Consider the following 16,134-nt stretch of genomic DNA (forward strand, 5'->3'; position numbering starts at 1 on the left):
CAGTCGGCCAAATGGTACTCATCAGTAGTATTGTTATATTTTTTAAACACTGTCAGCACCAGTTTTTCTGTTGTGATTTCTGTATTGGGTTACAGCTTTTTTGGGATGTCGTTGCGACTTAAATTGATATTTTCCTGTTTGTTCAGTTTGAAGATGTTTGTCAAAATCTTGGATAAATAGTTTTGCTGCAGCGGAAAAGTTGACGTGATCAAAATAGGAGTTTTCTCATCTTAATTCAACAGTATTGGAGATGGGCCTAACCTAATGCAGAAGCAAAAAAATCGCAGCATTCGGGTGTTATTGATTTCCAAACATCATCATAGATGATAATTGAAAATTATTCGAAACAAATCATAACGTTAATTTGTGAAATGTTTAAATTCAACTTTAAACACTATTCGTTTGCAGTTTATTTGTTGTTTATGGTTAGTTAATTGTTTTGACAATTTTACCACACACAATGGATATAATCGTGTTCCATATTTTAGAGCTATGTCACTGCAAGGGGCGTGTCAAGGATTCAAACGAATACTCAATACAGTTGAGGAACTCGAAAATTTACTTTCAATTGAGCAATATAAATATAATCAAACGCTGAGGGGCGACAATTTTCAGAAGATTATTCGAGCTAATGGGTGAAATGGAGTTAACAGATGTTATTATTTTCTACTGAGCTTCGATGGGTTATAACAATATAACAGTATGAGAACTGATTTTTAAATGAAAACTTAAGCTTGCTTCAGATAGAATTGGAACAAAGACAATTTCTGTATTTCAGTTATTTATAATTGAATTCAAGATCTTTTTTTATACAAATGTAGCGTTTTCTTCATACTTTCAAGAAAAAATACGGATAAAATTATTCGTCACGGTTTCGAAGGAATTCTCGATTTTTTCCTGTAACACGGCTCATTAGACGGCGCACACCTTCTTCGTCCATCGTTTTAGCTATCTTATTCCACCAGGTCGTCATCTGATTGATGTTTTTGACAACCTTTCCCTTTGAGTCTTCTCTTCATGATTGCCAGTATTTCTCAATAGGGCGGAACTGGGGGCAGTTGGGTGGGTTAAGGTTTTTCTGAACAAACTGGGTCCCTTTCTCTGCATACCATTCTTGAACGACTTTGTTTAAATGACAGCTTGCCAAATCTGGCCAAAACATTACGGGATGGTTGTGGGATCGAATGAACGGCAAAATTCGTTTTTGGAGACACTTGTTTTGGTATAGTTCCGATGTCATTGTCTTATTTGTAACGAAAATTTTCGTTTTTTTGCCACAGATGCAAATGCCCCACCAAATCATAAATTTTTTTGCAAATTTGTCGGCAAAAACAAATTCAAATTTGGCTGGAACATCCCCCCGAGCCGTTACCAAGTAAAATTTTTGACCTGGGATTTGCCCGAAGTCAGCCTTGACATAAGTTTCATCGTCCATCAGAAGACACCCGTCGAACTTGGTCAGTTTCCGAGCACGAATTTTGACCACACTATTCTGTTTCATGGTCCGATTTGGATGTTTGCTAGCTCGATACGACTTGATTCCTTCCCGGAGTCGAGTTCTCTTCACGGTACTATGGGCAGGACCGAATTTTCTGGCCAAATCACGGTCCGACAGATTAGGATTCCTCTTAATCGTCTTCAAAATCTTACTACGCAGTTTCCGGTCGACAGTTCCACTCCGACGATTCGCTTGAGGCTTCCGAATCGTCGTCAATGTTTCCTTATACCGTTTGATAATGCGTCATACGGTATTTCTGGGCAATTTCAGCTGTTTAGCTGGCCTAGATGCAGACCACAATAGATTTTCCAAATAACTGTGCACAATTTTATCCCTTCTTCAGGCTTCCATGTTGATGGTTTACAAAGTACAGTCGATTTGGGGAATGTCAAAACTCATACGTGAAGCTGACAAAATTCCCGACACGTGGGCGCCAAAAACTTCCAAATCCGTCCACCAGGAGCGCCACAATATGAGCAAAAGTTTGTTCCAATTCTAAAAGAAACAAGCTTTATTTTGTAAAATTTTAGGATCTGTTACAAGAACTGGTGATATGAAAATGTAAGAAATTTTACGATCCGGAATTTGTTTCGGTTAAGGTTACTTTAAACGCTAGAGAAACAAATCAAGAGGCGGTAAAAAGATATTTTTCGTCATAATATGCGCATCTATATGGTCCTTCAAATGACATTTCATAATGTACACGACGAATAAAATTTGAAAACGATCAACATAACATTTTCTCTCATGTTAAAAACGGAACTGAAAATTTCCATCATGTAAAACGAAAATTACTTTTCTCAACTAAAACTAACTTTTCGCTTGAATAAATGACGTTGTAATTAAGCGATATGTAAATGATTGTACAAGTGCAATTTCCATTGCATTTTGACAGACAAACTTGCAATCGTAATACTCACACACGTACAGAGATGTCTATCTCCTCTGTGTGACGAAGAGCAAGCAAAATTTCTCCCCTCGCACTGACAACTTCAACGAGAGCTCTTCTCTTTCACATTTATACACCACTGTTGTGTAAGTGTGCACGCATCATGAGTGCGTTTGTTTATTTCCTTTTACCTCTTCCACTGAATCGCACCAAAGTGCTAGAGCATTAGCTAATAAATTCTCTGAGGTGGATGCAGATACTTTCACAGAGGTGTACACGCCGGTGAGCACTCTGCTGTATGGTTTTCGTAGATGAAGCGTGGACACGCAAAATCAGCAAAATAAAACAATTTATCGTAAATTTTTCGGTTTTCCTTGCAAATTTTTCATAGCAAGGCCAGATCTACTCTCTATTAATTGAAGTTCACAGAAGTGTTCGCTCAGCATCACGCGCCAGTGGTCACTTGGGTGTATTTAGACGAGAGCGCGTGTGAGCGATTCATGCGAAGAGAATGTGTTTCACTCGCGCCAGCTGCTTTAACCACAAGCACACACTCAAATGCTGTCTATTCGACACTGAGAAGAAGTGCGCTTTCCTCTTTGTGCGATGCTTCGTTTTTTTCATCCTCGGTGTGGCAAAAATCTGACTCTAGCGTGTATATCTCTGGTGAAATGCCATCTCTGCACACGTACACACCTACATTATTAGAAAAAATGATATTTACGCTTGACGTTATGTCTTCATATGAACGGCATATAAAATAAACCCGCAGTCGTAAACTGTCCACTTGCTGATGCAATCTTTTCTAGGACATTATCGAACCGCACCGAGTGCAAGTCGATTCGGTACTGTACACGTTCACTAATCATGGAGCGGATGGCAAAGTGAATATTTCACTCATCCGTTCTGTATGAAGGCAGGTAAACTGAGTAAAAAACCTGTTTTAATCCACCTAGTGGTGTAATGATGCCTTTCTCATGTATAATATTGTGGTATTCTATTCAAAAAATTTTTCTTCGATTTTTGAAGGAAACTAAAAGATTGTTTGTGCATTAACTAGTATAACATACAGAATAAAACAGTACTTTGATTGCGTAGGTCATCCTTAAGAAAACGAAGTGGGTTTACTATTATATGCACTTCCGGCACCGGAACCCGAGAACCGGTATAATCGAATTCGGCTCGTACGGTCACCAACTAACATAACGTTTAAACTTCACTAGTTTTTATACGATTTGCCATCGTACTCCAAACGACGGTTTAAATTTTTGTTGAACCCAAAAATATGCAGTAATTTTTGGTAGGACCATAAGACCTTTCATTTAGCCCTAAGATTGGGAATAACGGTTTAGAGTCCAGTTTATAACATTTTTTACGGTTTAAGTGACGGTGTACAATATTGAACACACTTTACCCTATAACTCCGGAACCGGAGGTCGGATCCGGATGAAATTCAGGAATTCCGTATGGGACCAAGAGACCTTTCATTTGAATCTAAGTTTGTCAAAATCGGTTCAGCCATCTCCGAGAAAACCTAGTGAGATTATTTGACACATACACACACACACACACACACACACACAGACATTGCTCAGCTCGATGAACTGAGTCGAATGGTATATGACAATTGGCCCTCCGGGCCAATTTTCACTAGTCGGTTTTTCAAGTGATTGCATAACCTTTCTATATGAGAAAGGCAAAAAATGTGACAGAGCCTATATTTATAGATTCTATTTTGTACGAATGTTTATACTGTGCAGAATGGTGGGATATTTTTTCATGTTTGACGCATAACCTTCCTATATCGACCGACATACTAGAGATGATACTTCCAGCTAGAGCAGTCTAATTGGTTGGAAAATTTTAAATTAGTTCATTTTTTTAACAATGTCTGATAGAAACATAAAAATTGATTTGAAAAATCAGAACATAAGTTGAAGAAAAAGCTTTTACTCTTAGGTGGTAATGTTGATCTTATTTCATTGTGCGAAAACTAAAGTTTATTTATAATGGAGCATTATATCTGGTTCAATACCATTTTTCAAATACCCGGGAATAAAGTGGGAACTGCATGAGTTGACCGAGAGACAAATGGAAAACCGAAAAGTGACGTGTGAAACGCCTCAACAGCGGTACAAAAGAAAGTCTTTCCTGCTTCGTATTGTCAGTGATGACAAAAATGGATTTTTGGAGAACCCTAAACCTGAGGTTGGCAATCATTGAGGTCTAAAGAGCCACAAACATGAAAAAGGACTTTCTACAAAAATTTCAAACGTTTTCCCTACATGGAAATAAAATGAAATGATTTAAACTTGTGAAAGTCAAATGGATAGTGTTCCAATCGTTGTAGCTAGAAAATTTGATTAATAGGCAAGAGAACTTTGTTATTGTTCCGGAACGAAGCTGATTATTTTGAACGATCGCGGCCTACAGTCGAATAGATCGCTGCAACGAGCTTGTTATGTCCAACGTATAGCAAATCTAAAATTTATGGTAAAGTGTTATAATATACCCCCCTTAAGAAAACATTGAGATAGTTTTTAATGTATTAATATATTTTATTCGATAACTAGCTGACCCGTCGAACTTCGTCTCGCCCGAATTTTTTATTTGAATTTATGTTTTCGGACAGTAGAATTGTCAAACGTCTTATGGTGTTAATGTATCTTTCCATTATTTTACTGATTACTTGGCTGCGATGAATTCATCAAAAAATATTGTGAATATGTTAAAAGCTTTAAATTAAGCAAAAATTAAGCGAATGCACTGATCACTTATCATGTTTTGAGTCAGTGCATCGAACAGCTATTGTAGCTCTCTCAAACTAATGGTTTCGACATATGCAAATAACTAAGACAACTAGGGGAAAGTCTTATAAAGCGCCCCTGATAGCCAAAATGCCCCCTTTCCTTTCTTAAGCATTGAAGACTTTTCTGAACCAAAGTTTTATCACTAACACTATCTTTTGGTAGGATCATTCTGCTATGCAAGTTTGGTGGTTGTCGTTTGCAGGAAAGTAAGAAAAAACTAAAAATTTCATTTGGCAGCTTTTCGATGTAAGGTTTTACTTCGACTAAATAGATGTTTTATCCGCCATTTCTCTGACATACTGATTATCTCAAAACAATAACTTTATGGACATTTGAAGAAGCATAATGCATCATTGTTGTGGGATAAAATGTCTTTTGTTGTGTGTCATACTACTGATTTGGGACCCAGACTATAGTGATTAGATAATTATTGTTCAATATGTCGTTCAGGCACTGTTTTATTTTGCCCAGGAAAAACGGTTCATTTTTGCCAGCAGCGTTTGAGCGAATGGCTTCAATTGCACTCAGACTATCTGTGAAGAGGAAATAATGGTTTGGAGATAATGTGACGATTACACTCAAACTATAATGAACTGCTGCTAGCTCTGCTATATAAACAGATGCAGGTTCTTGAAGCCTAAATGAGGCCGAAACATTATTGTTGAACATACCAAACCCTGTCGCTTCTTCAATTCGCGATCCGTCCGTATAAAACATTTTCTCAGAGTCAATATGCCTGAACTTACTTGAAAATATTTTTGGGATTTCCGTCGAGCGTAGATGATCCGGGATTCCACGCACTTCACGCTGCATGGATGTATCGAAAAATGAAGTTGAGTCAGGGGCACTTAGGATGCTGACACGGATAGGAATATATCTTGAAGGGTTGATTTCCTGTGACATATGGTTAAAATATACTGTCATAAATTTTGTTTGAGATCGAAGCTCGACTAGTCGTTCGAAATTATTAATTACCATGGGATTCAGCACCTCACATCTTATTAGCAGGCGTGATGAAATCGATCTTTTAATGGAAGAACTCCCGCCAGAACTTCAAGACTCATTATATGTGTCGAATGCATGCAGCCTAAGGCAATTCGCAAACAACGGTACTGAATTCGCTCAAGTTTGATAATATGAGAGTTTGCAGCGGAACGAAAACAAACGCATCCATATTCCATCACTGAAAGTATCGTTGTTTGATACAATTTTATTAGATCTTGCGGATGAGAACCCCACCAAGATCCTGTTATTGTTCGAAGAAAATTTACTCTTTGTTGGCATTTCGTTATCAGATACCTAATGTGTCCTCCCCACGTGCATTTGGAATCGAACCAAACCCCGAGGTATTTAAAAGTTAAAACCTGTTGGATCATTCTTCCCATCATATGGAGCTGAAGCTGCGCGGGATCATGCTTTCTTGAAAAGACGACTAACTCTGTTTTCTCCGCAGAGAATTCGATACCAAGATGAACAGCCCAAACGGACAAGTTATCTAAGGTATCTTGCAATGGTTTATGCAGATCAATAGCTTTGGGCCCAGTAACTGAAACCACGCCATCATCTGCCAATTGTCTTAGTGTACATGGGGTTACTAGACAGCTGTCAATGTCATTCACGTAAAAATTATAGAGGAGCGGACTGAGGCATGAGCCTTGCGGGAGACCCATGTAGCTAATTCTGAATGTTGCCAAATCGCCATGTGAAAAATACATGCACTTCTCTGACAAAAGGTTGTGCAAATAATTATTTATAACCGCTGGAAGTCCATGTTGGTGGAGCTTGTCTGAAAGAACATCAATGGAAACTGAATCAAATGCTCCTTTAATGTCTAAAAATACAGATGCCATTTGTTGCTTTTGAGCGAAGGCAATTTGGATGTCAGACGAAAGTAATGCAAGGCAATCATTCGTCCCTTTATTTCTACGGAAGCCAAACTGAGTATCTGACAACAACCCGTTCGTCTCGACCCAAGTGTCGAGACGTCGCAGAATAATTTTTTCGAACAATTTTCTGATGCAGGACAACATCGCAATGGGTCTATATGAGTTGTGATTGGAAGCTGGTTTCCCCGGCTTTTGAATGGCGATAACTTTCACTTGTCTCCAGTCAGGTGGAACAATATTTTGCTCAAGAAACTTGTTGAACAATTCCAACAAACGTCTTTTTGCGAGGTCGGGCAGATTCTTCACCAAGTTGAATTTAATTCTGTCCAACCCAGGGGCGTTATTGTTACAAGACAAGAGTGCTATAGAAAATTCCATCATTGAAAATGGGTTATTAATAAAACCATTATTTGGAGGAGATTCCCGTATAATGCTCTGCGTAGGAACAGAATCTGGGCAAACTTTCCTAGCAAAGTCAAATATCCATCGGTTCGAGTATTCATCACTCTCATTGCCCACGTTACGATTCCTCATTCGTCTGGCCGTATTCCAAAGAGTGCTCATTGAGGTTTCTCTTGACAAACCTTCGACAAAATGTCTCCAATAGCTACATTTTTTGGCTCGAAGTGTGCTCTTGTACTTGGTTTCTAAAACCATAAGTTTTTCAAAATTCTGAGGAGTTCCTCCTCCCCGTTTTAGAAACGTCTTGCAAGCATTTTGTTTTGCGAGTTTAGCCTCTGAGCACTCTTTGTCCCACCAGGGGTTGGGAGGCCTTCTGTTAGTCGTTGGCCCAGGAAAGCGTTTAGTTTGGGATTGTTCTGCGGCCTCCAGAATCGAACAAACGAGGAAGTCATATTCTTCAAGTGGAGGGAGCTCTTCCATTGAATTCAAAATACTAGAGATTCTACTTTGGTATTTAATCCAGTCGATATTTTTTGTCAAATCATATGGAATACTAGCTGAATTAGCAATACATTTGTTACAGCTAATTGAGATGATGATTGGTAAATGATCGCTACCGTGTAAATCAGGCAATATTTTCCAGGTGCAATCTAGTCGAATTGATGTTGAGCAAAGAGAACTGATTTGTTGTGAGACATATTTTACGGCTGCTGGGGCATTATGTCTGAGGCGAGCGAAAAAAACTAAGAATGTGGCCGTTTTGGAAAATGTGTTTGTATCTATCAATTCTCATCTTTTCTATTGGAGTCATTGAAAATTATGTTCCTCATCCGTATTGCAATGAAATACTTACATTCTCGAGGAAAATGTATCAATACACTTGGAAATATCTAAATTTTTTCTTAAGGGGGGCATATTATAACACTTTACCCTACTTTAAATTAATTCCGGAAATTTACAAAAGCTGCCATCGCTACTTGTAGTTCGTCACTTCTCGCTAGTCTGGGATATTATTTAGTCGTGTTTAATGAATGCTCGTAGGGTGACAATCACAGGAACAATTTTCAATTAACTATTCAGCGAAAAAACTTTTTTTTAACTTTTAATTTATGACTTCTGATCAGTCAAAGTTATTATTTAGTAAACTTTTGACATATCAGAGACTCGGATGTTTCGCATCGCATCTACCCTTTGGTAGAAGGTAAAAGTTTAGATGCGAAAAACCTTCTTCTTACCTAAATGAACCTTGTTACGTTGAATTTTTCAATAGTTGTCGCATTAGTCGACGCCACATCATTTTGTTTAGTACCCCACCTACGATTAACGAATGGTGGAGTTCGGTACTGAGAATCAATATCAGAAAGTTTTGTATGAAAATAATGTGCAATTCTTCTGTTATAGGGGAGTGAATATGAGGAGTGATTGTATCAGTATTCAGCTTATCATTCGAGTCAATGCATAAAATCTCACAACTAATGATTTTCAATCCACCAGAATTTACAAGACGCAAACGAACTTCAGCATGCTAAATGCAAGGTAAACCTCTTTGTTTGATTTCATTATTTAAACATCAGAATCTTAGCCCTTATTACGGCTATCACTACACGGTGAAAACCAAGTGAAGTGATTTTTACCTTATTAACGGTATCATTTCACCGACGACACGACCAGGCACTCCAAAGTAAAATCGGAATAAAAAGTGTCCGTGAGCGATTTACCGCCAGTTACCACAAATATAGCGACCCCTTGTTAATGATAAAAATAAAATTCCTAAGCAACACTGTTTTGGTTGCTATTAAATAGTTACCGAGGTACCATAGAGATATAAATAAACAAACAAATTGAGATAGTTTTTCTATCTCTAGATTACTTCTGGGGAGTTTAAATGATTGTAGACTTATAATTCTCTGCATCTAGCATATTTTATGGTGAGTAACAACATATGTTTCGGAGTTCTTTAATTTGGTAAGCTTTCAAATTTTATTATCCAGGAATTGGTACGAAACCTAGCTGTTTGTATGGCAGGTTTGACTATGGAGCTCTACATAAAATATGATTGCGATCTTTACTACCAATCTATTCGAAAACTTGACAAAGTTACCGATTAATTGTTTCCTGGTGAGATATGAGAAAAGTGTGGGTAGAACAGCCCAGGAATATGACCAGTAGATCAACCAAAATTTTATCTGTCCATAAGGTAAATTCCCATCCTACCATGGTTCGAGTGACCGCGGTACAATGCCCGTTTCATTTCTTTATCAATGAAAAAATAATAATTGCAGCAATCGCCATCGATAGGATATTTCGCTTGACATCCTGTTCCAGAATGCTCTAAATGTAAATGTGTTAAAATACGGATGGATTTTCTTAAGTATTACTCGCGAAACTTCTATACCGTTGTGAAGTTATTATACGAATACAAGAAGGAGTATGATATTAATTTGTAGAAATATATATATGATTTAAGAAAGACCTTATTATATCAACAATACTTCTTCACTAAGAATCTATCATAGTGAAGTTTACCTAAGTCGCCTTAATCTTTTTTGTTTTTCCTCTTATTTTTCTCGTACGAGATTTTAATATTTTGTCAAATCGTTAACCATATTCGACAGTATCAATTATGATGATTTGTTTTTCCCTTGTTTCATCACATAGTTGCATTCATATGTCATTTTTAAAATCTGTTTTCCCCGTTCGATACAGATCAAATTTATTCATTTCGGGTTCTCAATGGTTGATTTCGGAAGGCATCAACATTTTTTTATATACATTTTCTGTTCAATCAAAATTTGCCAGTGGTACGAATCTCCTTGTGTTGATTTTTCTATCTTAAAGGCCGTTCACTGGTTTATCACTCACTTAGATTCTCCAGCATTTGTATTAGAGTCAGCGACAATCTCAGCAACATCTGGGGGCAAAACCTAAATAAATAAATACGTCTTAATTCATAATAAAAATGATCAGCAATTGCACATAATTTTGAAGCCTTTAAAAAATCGTTGGAACCGTTGCGAAATACTTATTACATATTGGTTCGTTTTGTTCTATTTACATTTTTCAGTTGAACAACAAACGTAACCAAGGTGACCGTTTTCTAAAAACAACAGTTTATCAACCAGGGTTGCCAGTTGCAAATATATTCCTAAGGATTTCATTTTGACATTACGAGTTACTGAGGGCTAGTTAAATTTACGATACAGTTTTAACAGCGAGTGGCAGGTCGTGTCGTCGATTTCACGGTGAAAACCAAGTGGAGTGAATGTAGGTCTTTATCACGAAAGCCGCTTCAGAGAAAAACGTAATTACTTAGATGAGCTTGATGTTATTACGAACATCGAATCACCAAGATTTTGTTAGAAAAAATGTTTTTGTTCACTGCAGTGATTACTTCACTGAGCGTGATACTGGTTATAGGTAAAATCAAGTGAAGTGTGAGAAACCTTCTTCTGTGATATGTGAGTGAAGTGAATGTGGAAGTGGAAGTGAGAACGATAATAGGGGCCCCTATAATTGATACGCACAAAAATCGTTTTATACTGTGATTTGTTCAACTCACGCCTACGATAGCCAACATTAATCATCTAACTGATTACATTGCACACAATGCATCTTCTGGTAAGCAATATCCTGTTTAGCTACACTCATATGCGTTCCATCATCAAATCATTTGGCAAGCAATAATGTTCATACCCAATTAAGCACGTGGCTCGGAATAACGAATCACATCGATGCATACTTTATGCATGTGAAATCTTCACACAAATCAACTCGTTGCGCGCCAAAAGATTCTTTCATCGATCTAGTATTCCTTTCTTCGACGGCCAAACACTTATGCAACTCGTTATGCGCCAAACACCTATCGATCATCTAGCAATCATTGGAGACTTTTTCAGTGGAAAATTCCATTGTCCATACAAAATAACTTTATTGGTTTTTCCCACTTTTCCGGTAAGTTTTCCTAATTTTTTTGATGTACGAACCCGGTGGGGGTAAAAACTGATCAAACAAAAATTAGAGGGTTGTATTCAAGACACGACCGAGCACAATAACATTAAAAATGGAACGTTTCTAAGGTCTTCATAATATATACAAAAATAAAGAGACGATGATACACTAAACTAAAAACTTTTTCAATTGACTAATTACAAACTTGCTCTAGTTTAAGCGCTTAGATTGTTGGCGAATGATAAAATTGACAATAAGATTTTTTCTTGATAATTAATTATATTCAATTTTGATCCCTTTCCACAATTTTTTACATTGTTAAGATTTTGAATAACGTCCTTTAACTAGAATTCAAAGTTACTTGAAAGCTCAATTTTAGATACAAACAACCTAAAGATTTAATCCTGAACAAATGAAACTGTTTTATTTTATGACAATAATCTTCGAGAAACATACAAACTTATTAATTTTATAAACAGTTAATCGATCCAAGAGAAGGATTTTATTTATTTTAACGAAAAATGTTGTACCAGTAAGCTCAGTAATAGTGTAATTTTATTAATCCTTCTTCAAAATCGTCGATAATCTTCGGAAAGTGTCGGTAAATAATATGGCAACAATACGAGGAAGAAAAATGTGAAACAGTCCGCATAAAATATTTAGTTACTTACATTGATTTTCGCTTTGGCATATTAGGAATATACGAAATTGATACGCAACAAAATTCAGAAATTTTGTTCATATTGTAACTTGATGTTATTAACACATGAATGAACATTGTCATAGTTACAATGCGTGTTTTGAAGCAAATAATAATTGAACTGAAACTGGCGGTTAACCAAATTCTACGAGGGTTGCTATTCAAACGATACATGTAAAATCGCAAGTAAACTTACCTTTAGTTTATCTTTGATACTATATGATATTGTATCTAATTGTACTGTATATGTGAGCCTGTGGAACTCATTTATACTACTAAACCAAGGAGACCGCTTTTAAATAAGTTTCAGAATTTAATTTTGAATCTTTTGAAGCGTTTAATACCTGGTGGGACAACAACTTGTTCAGTCACATATAATGAAGAAGAAGTTTCTATGATTATCATAATAACACAACTTTATACTGAATCCATTTTCGCGCCACCGTTTTGTTCGTATGGGAATGGAGATTTAAGTATGCAAACCGATCCGTTGACAAATTAAAACATTTTTAAGCTTACAATATTGAAGCTTTGGAATCATTTGAATGAGGAAATTCCATTAACAAATCATCGAGGAACAAGCGCTGCAAATTAGATCCGAATTAGATCTATTGCCGTTAATACTAAATTAGCCCGATAGTTACCAGATAACCAAAATAAAATACTCAATTCAAATAAATTTTTCAATGGAATGCAATCGAAATATTCAAATGACGTTATCTCATAAGTTTAAGTTAAATGTTTCCGAATCGATTGGTTGTTGAATTATATGAATCCATCAACAAATGACTGAGGTATGAGCGTTCAAAATTATGGCAGAAAAATGTTACGCGATTAGTTTTGCATGTTTTAATTTGACACCCAGCCTCGGGAAGCGAAGTGTAAGGCATTTTTAATGGCAAAATCGACCAACAATTTGCTAAATACATGGGATATTTCAAAAGAACCGATAACCACGCTGATTCGGTTCTTCAATAGCTAGATGATATATAAGATATTCAAGCGAACACGAAGCGGTGTTGTGCAGACAGCAGGAAGTTTCACCAACACATAATGCAAAAGCGACAATCCAGCAAGTGAACGCATATACAATCCAGTCATCAGCTCACTGGACGAGCTACTTGTTTCATTCGCAGTCAAACATCAACTAGGCAAAGAAATATTGTGCAGCCTATATTTATAGATTTCTCTTCATACTACGCAGAACGATGTGGTGTTTTTTATGCATGACGCAAAGCCTCCTATGCCGAACAATAAGTTGACGTCATTTTGTAAAGCAGGGATTGGTGGATGAAAACATAGGTCGATTCCAACCATTTTTTCAATAGTATGCTATTGAAATACTGCAACGACGTCGTCATACATGTTTAAGTTAAAAGTTTCCGAATCGATTGGTTGTTAAATTATAACAATCCATCAACAAATGATCGAGTTATTAACTTTCAAAATTATGACACAAAAAGGTTACGCGGCTATTTTTGAAACTTTTAATTGACACCCGGCCCCGTATAGTGAAGAGTAAGGCATTTTTAATGCCAAAAAAAAAGCATCTCAATCCGTCCATCCGTTCTTACGTGATGCGATTACAAAGAATGATCTTTGCATTTTTATATATATAGATAGACTAGCTGAAATACCCGGCGTTGCTCGGAAATGTTTCGCAGGCAAGGCTGAAAGGGGATTCTAGAAATTGTCCTGCCCATCGAAATGCTCTGAATGTTGTAAAACACGACAGCTCGATTGAACAATACTCCGTACATGTCCAAATTGCTCACGACCAGTGTCCCATTTCAGATCTCACAATGATAATAATTTCCAAGGCATTCTCGACAAATTGGGTCAGTTTTATATTTGAACCCTTTTGTTAGTAATACTTAAAACACCTTTCTCTTCATAAATACCTTCTTAGTAATCTCCGAGTTTCATATGTATATATGCTTGTAACGTACTCGATTTATTACGTACTAGCTGACCCGTCGAACTTTGTCTCGTCAGAAGAATTGTCAAAAGATTAAGTGGTCTACGTTTCTCTCCATTGATTACTTAACCTACAATCAACGGAATTCGACACACACTCGCTTTAGCTCCAAAAGAAGAAACATCACTAAAGAATCATGTGAAAATATGAAACACTTCTGTTAACCGAAAATTGAACAAATGCACAGATTTCTATTCTGAACAGTCCGTTATATGGAATTACTCATACGTGAATGTTCACCCGACAGAACAAACTTTGAAGCAGTTTCTTATACACAAAAAGTTTCTATTTTTGTGTTCGGTAATAATTTTTTCGGCAACGATCTGTAAAATATTATTTTTACTGAAAGATACGTAAAATTTATCCAACTCCTATGTAAAAGTTACGGTTCTTTATTATTTACTGACACGGCCTGTGAACTCCGAAATGTCATTTCTCTTGACGAACTCAGTGAAAGTTCTACCAATACTCGGAAAATTAATAAAAAATAATGAAGAATTTCAGTAACCATAACTATACATTCAGCAGATATACAGATCTGTCAAATAACATAATTTTCGGACGTAAAAATGTGAAAATTTCTAGATTTGTCGAGAAAAAATAATGGTGCGAATTGATTGTTTGCGAAAAAAAAGATAATACTGATTCCTAGCAGTAATTTTTCATTTAGTGAATATATTCAAAAATTTTTTAAAACTTCTTATTTCAGCACTCTAAAAATGTGAAGGGTGATTCCATATTCTACTGAATTGCATCCGAAAGATATCTGATCATTTTATTTGAATAAATTATTTCTGGAGAGCAAATGTAATTCAATTCATTTATGCCGTTTCCGCATGATGCCAAACCTAACCCAGTTTCCACTCTAACTGCTGTCAAACCGTTTGTTTGAACTCAGTTTCGAACCTAGTTTCAACGTTGTTGAACTGAAAATCAAGTCAGTTTCGAACCTGGATTTTAAATCAGTTTTACTCAAACCCCCGTTGCTAAGTGCAAAATCAACACAGTTTCGTGAAAAGTGTTTGTTTGATGAAACTACCTTGGGTCAGTTTCAGTTTTCATTCAAGCGAAAACGACATTAGTAAGCAATAATTTTGATACCCATTTAAGCACGTGGTTCGAAATGACGAATGCCATCCATCAAGTATGCATGTGAAATCTTCACACAAAATATCTCGTGGCGCGCCAAACAATTTTTTCAACGATCTAGTATTCTTTCCTTCGACGGCCAAGTACTTATGCAAGTCGTTGCGCGCCAAACATCAATCGTAGATCTAGCAAGCATAGGCGACTTTTCCAACGGAAAATTACATTGTCCATACAAAATAATTTTATTGATTTTTCCCACTTTTCCGGCAAGTATCCCTAATTTTTTTGATGTACGAACCCGGTGGGGGTAAAAACTGATCAAACAAAAAAAAAGAATCATATAAATCCGTCCATCCGTTCTTACGTGATGCGATTACAAAGAATGATCTCTGCATTTATATATATATATATATATATATATATATATATATATATATAGATATATTTATATATATATATATATATATATATATATATATATATATATATATATATATATATATATATATATATATATATATATATATATATATATATATATATATATATATATATATATATATATATATATATATATATATATATATATATATATATATATAGCCAACATTAATCATCTAACTGATTACCAACGAGCCAACATTTCTCTGAGAAACCTTTGCTTGTTAGAATAATAAATAGTACCTGTGGTAATTTTAGTGTTCTGCATTCAGCATTGCAAGTTGTATAGAAAATTTGCAAAAATACACCTTCGAACTGACAGTGTATCTTGACAGTGTACCGCATCCCTGAAAATTTGTCGGAGTATTCCATATTATAATTTGTTTTTAGTGTCCCTTACACGTGACAATATTATTGTCAATCCAAAGTATTGTCAATACCATCAATCCAATTGGTTTGATAACTTGAGTCCGAGTTTTTCGAGAAATTCAAG

The 16,134-nt window shown here is 36.0% G+C and overlaps 1 protein-coding gene and 1 long non-coding RNA gene across 2 annotated transcripts in view; one reads left to right on the top strand and one right to left on the bottom strand.

Moving 5' to 3' along the window:
• The window catches only part of LOC131439556 (lipase 3-like), a 52,453-nt gene that overhangs the window by 12,572 nt on the left and 23,747 nt on the right, over nt 1-16,134 (bottom strand). The gene's annotated exons all lie outside the window — the stretch shown is intronic.
• LOC131439557 (uncharacterized) lies at nt 9,325-9,895 on the top strand. The gene is made up of 3 exons (XR_009231140.1): nt 9,325-9,413; nt 9,477-9,682; nt 9,768-9,895. It is a non-coding gene; the product is annotated as an uncharacterized LOC131439557 (long non-coding RNA).

The sequence above is a fragment of the Malaya genurostris genome, chromosome 3, assembly GCF_030247185.1.
Source record: "Malaya genurostris strain Urasoe2022 chromosome 3, Malgen_1.1, whole genome shotgun sequence".
Classification (NCBI taxonomy): Eukaryota; Metazoa; Arthropoda; class Insecta; order Diptera; family Culicidae; genus Malaya; species Malaya genurostris.